Source organism: Mastomys coucha, unplaced genomic scaffold (assembly GCF_008632895.1).
Source record: "Mastomys coucha isolate ucsf_1 unplaced genomic scaffold, UCSF_Mcou_1 pScaffold21, whole genome shotgun sequence".
Classification (NCBI taxonomy): Eukaryota; Metazoa; Chordata; class Mammalia; order Rodentia; family Muridae; genus Mastomys; species Mastomys coucha.
The window spans coordinates 65,386,474-65,391,268 of record NW_022196904.1 but is presented as its reverse complement, the minus strand read 5'-3'; the positions used below and the strand labels follow the sequence as shown (position 1 = coordinate 65,391,268).

General features: G+C 45.8%; 1 protein-coding gene and 1 pseudogene across 6 annotated transcripts in view; both read left to right on the top strand.

Annotated features, from left to right (window-relative positions):
* Sv2b (synaptic vesicle glycoprotein 2B) overlaps positions 1 to 4,795 on the top strand; it is a 189,570-nt gene that overhangs the window by 33,006 nt on the left and 151,769 nt on the right. The gene's annotated exons all lie outside the window — the stretch shown is intronic.
* LOC116104259 lies at positions 2,212 to 2,431 on the top strand (annotated as a pseudogene).

Sequence of the window (4,795 nt, the reverse complement as noted above, 5' to 3'; positions counted from 1 at the left end):
ACAAAGATCTTGTTTGGCCCCAAACCGGCCTGGGGAACTCTTGGTAATTTTCCAGCCTTGTTTAAGTGTGCATTTCGGGGAAGGGTCTCTGGGTTCGGGTCTTTCACTAACAATCTAATTCTAAGGGGATGTCTATGGGGAGGGCAGGGTGGATGGGTTAGAAGGAAAGGAGCTGCAGACCTGAACCATGTGGGCAGCCGCTGCCATATGTGTAGATAAGCCTGGCTGAGGTCCAAAGCTTGGTAGCACTATGGGAAGAAGGAGGAGTCAACCATGACTAATGCTAGTGCCATGGAAGGGTTAGAACTTGGTGAGTGTGGGCAAGAGGTTGAGGAAAGCAGCAGGACTCAGCCAGCTGAAGATCCCAAGAAAGCGCAGCAGGGAGAATGGGTAAGGAATTGCATGTTGGGATTTCATGGGCCCAGTGGGCACCTGAATGAAGTCTGCTGCAAATCTAAGAGTGTGATCAAGGTGTGAGTCATAGGCATGGCTAGAGCAGAAGGTCTGGCTGAAATCATCCAGAGAGACAGAGCAAAAGCAGAGGAGAGATGTGCCATGCACAGAACGATGAAGGACAAAGACCAAGAGAAAGGAGCGCGCAGAAGAGGAGACCAAGGGGAGAGCCGACCAACAACTTAAGGAAAGAAGGGAGTCTGTATTCTGGCTCATAGTTCAGGGGATACAGCCCGTGATGGTGGGGAAGGCAGAACAGTAGTTTAGGACTCTACAGTACATCATGCTCAGGAAATTATGGCTTCTGGAAGCGTTTCCATGGCTATCGGATCCTCACAATCAAGAAGCAGACATTGGCAGGAAACAAGCCCAGGCTATACCTTGTAAGACCTTCCTCTCCTGAGCAATCCACTTCTTCAGGCTAGGTCCTACATTTTAAAGGTTCTACAGCCTCTTCCATAGGCACCACCAACTGTGTGTGTGTGTGGGGGGGGGGCAAGTAACTGGGAGCCTGTTAAATCACAAAGGGGTTATGGACATCTAGAAGCTGTACATGCTAGTTCTTCGTGGAACTGGAAACCATTTTACTTAAGCCTAGTGCATAGGGAATAGAAAAGGCAAAACGCTTTGAGAGATCTGCACTGCCCTCATTGACTAATTTAGCCCTGTTACATCCACCAGGAGAGGCCAAATCACCTTTCACTATTGTGGGCTGGAGAAACAGAGGTCAAAAGGCTAAGCGAATTGAATAGCATCACACATCACACACAGAGGAGGGGGTGGAGGCAGAGACACACAGGTGCATTTGTAGGAATTAGATTTTTTTTTCCCTATGTCTCAAGCCTAAAGTACAGATTTGGTCTCAGGGCTATTTAGACAATAAAGGACAACATTTCCCTTTGTGCCAGATGAATCAGTGAGGTTAAAAAAGGGGGGGGGGAACAGAACTGAGCCACCACCTGTCTGTTCCACTACTTGGAGGTAATACGTGTGGGAACTTTTTTCTTTTTTTGAGCTGTCTGCTTAAATGCACAGGAATTGACAAATTCTAATGATAGTCTATTTTGGAGGGAGTGTTAAATTATTCAGAGGCAGGCACAAATAGACTGTCTCCAGCAGCCTTGACTTCCTGCTTGAACTTGCAGATGTCAATTTGTTGAATTTTCTGAGGGTCTGCAGACGAGGCTCTGGCCAGGGACAAGGCAGGTGGTTAGGCTTCCATCCAGAGGCCCGGAAGGGAAGAGAGCATTGGGCGGGTGCTGTCTCGAGTCTGTAGGGCTAAACGTCTAGCCCCACCCACACCGAGTTTCTAGTCTCTAAGCAGCAGGGTTATCTCTTGGTTCCTGGCAACAAAAGCCTGGATTTGGCACTTCCGGTTGCTTTTGTTGTCTCTGCATGGGTGTCAGGGAACCTCCCACGTGTCTAGACAACAGGAAGCTAGACCCAGGGCAGTGGTGAGCTTATAGGGTTTTGCGTTCTCTAGACTCTGCAAGGCCCACAGGTACAGAAGGCTATTTTACAGCATAGTTTTAAAAAGTGTGGCTTGTTAATGTGTCTTAAAAATCGAGTCCTCTTATAATTGCTTCTTGCTTTCTGGGAATATTTAACGTTGTTCTGATTTTTGACCCTTTCTGTAGAAACACCTTGAAAAAGACAGAGCAACGAGGTAGCTGCAATGTCGAATGGTTATTTAATTTGTGAGCCAAACCAGAATACCCAAGAGAGTGAAAGGGAGTTTTCTTTAAGAATGGTTTCATTGCAACGTGGACACCCCGGGAGGTCACTCTCCCCAGGCTCTGTCTTAGTGTCTTAGTGTCTTAGTGGCATATGGAAGCTTAGTGCACCGCCCGGTGATGTACAGTCCCCTTCCACAACGTTGGCGATGAAGATGGGTTTCCAGTCTGCGCCTGCATATTCCTACGACTTCTCAGATTCCCGTGGACCATGACTGAGGAGACAAACCATGCAGGAAACAGTCTTAAAAAAAAAAAAAGAATGGTTTCATGACAGGAGGCACTATCCAGAGTAACTTGGGAGGATGGTCACACTAGAAAGAACAGGGCTTTGGAAAAGATTATTTTCATTGTTGATTCAAGATACTGTTTCCTCACTGCGAAGCTATAACTTGCTTCTAACAGGCAGAGATTGGCTCAGTGTCTGTCGTATGCCAGGCTCAACTCCTAGTGCGTATATTGTGATCCTCAACATGACATGATGTAGAATCACCTCAGAGACAAGCCCGTGGGCATGTCTAAGGGGATCTCTAGATTGGGTTAATTGAGGTAGGGAGACCTGCCCTAAGTGTATGTAAACTGAGCACCAGAATCATGTTCTTGTCATCTGACTAGGGATGCAGTGTGATCAGCTACCCTAAGGCAAAGTCGACCCTTCTCTTCTTTAGTTGCTTTTGTCAGCAGCAAGAAAGCTAATATATGTGTGTGTGTGTATCTTATACATACATATATGTGTATGTATATATATGTGTATATTTGTATATATATTATTAAAAAAAACCAATAAAACCAACAGCAATAACCAAATTTTCTCTACATCAAAATCCATTCCTTGGTGTTCAGCAGGTGAAGCAGAACTCTCCCTGTTCTTGCTGCCTGTCCCTCTCTTATCTTTGTTTATATCCTAGAAGCAGAACATTAACTCTTTGTCCAGATCCTATTGGGTATCATAGAAGAGTTTCTCAATTGCTTTTCTTTTTTTTTTTATTACCTCTCAAGGGATCTTTTTAGATCCCTGTCTCTGTGCTAATTGCCATGGTTATCATTAAATTTTAATGGCAGGCTGGGCACAGCTCACGTACATGTAATTCAGGCTACTGGCAAAGCCAGTGTGGAAGGCTCACTTGAGTGAGGGGTTTAGGACCAGCCTAGGCAACATAGGGAGACCACCCATCAAAATAAAAAGAAAAATTCCTACCACAGCTGTGGTGTGTATGTGTTCATGTGTCCTGGGTATTTGAGGAGCTACCCACCCCTGTGATAGCTAGAGGATTTACTTGAAGCTTCCCCCTTGAGGAGCCACTTGTCCCACCCAGGGAGAAAGGCTTTTTGCTCCCTCTAGGCAGCATCCTGCTTTGACCTGGTGTAGTGTTTAGCACCATCCTCTTTCACTCCTCCCACTTAGTTTCAGATCCTCCCACTCAGGGACCGCCCTACTTCTCTGCAGAAGCTTATGTACATGGTGGGGGAGGAGGGCAAGCTGTGGGGAGGGAGACTGTGCATGATTAGGTGTGCTTTCTCTAAGCCCTGCAGCAACCCTGTGAGAAAGTCTTTCCCTGATGGGAACATCCAGGCTCAGGGAGAGGAAGTCACTGTGAGTTTCGCAGTGATTTTTGAAGACCACATCTATGCTACAAAAAATAACACCCCATTTGCTCCTTCATCCACAAGGCCAGGCAGCAGGCGATGGTGGAAGACAGCAGCCTTTACCAAGCTTCTGCAATGAGCCTGGTGTTTGCTTAGGCGCTTTTTTTGTGTGTATGTCTTTAGCTCTTGGGTTATGTCTTTAGCTCTTAGGTTATATTCTTGATCTGTGAAGGGGAGGGATGTGGCAGTTTCAGATATTAAGGATGAGTTTGCAGTGGATATTTGTCAAAGTTCAAAAAGCCAGCAGCTCATGAGGAGCTGGTTCATATCCTGGGTCTCTCTCTCTCCCCAAACCCTTTACTCTACCCACCTAACCCTGACTCCTAGGAAATGGGCATCCTAGCCTCCCTATGCAGGAGGATGAGAACCACCACACTCCTAGAATTTTTCTACTGCCAGTTTTTACACGTGTAAACATTCCTTTCTATGCACAGCATTTAAAAATTAGCATTTACTAATTATACACACTAGTAGGATCTACTGTGGTATTTCTGTGCAGGCACAACACATTTACTGATCAAATGCAGCCTCCTTTCCCCTCCCCCACCCATGTTCATTGTTTCTGGTATGGTTAGATATGAAGATAAATATAAATCACAATGTTCTGCAAATTACTCTCTTAACAGACTTTTCCTATCTGTGAATCCTGTGTTAGATGCTCCTTGTCTCTGAAATGCCAGGAAGTGATTTGTGTTGTGACTTGGAGATAATCTAGCAGGATGCTTTTCAGGAAGCCACACATAGCTTTGGAGTATAAACCTCAGATATAAGTAGGATCAGACAGGTCTGGCCCTGCGCAGGTTGCTGGAAGGTTTGATTCAGGGTTAACATATTTGATAGTCAGAACAGAAGGGATCAGTCTGTGGGTGACTAACTCTCCAGAGGCCTTTGGTGCATTCTCGGAGAAAGAACTTTTATATATGTGTGCTGATCTCAGCTGGCTGAGTACGACCAGAGAGCAC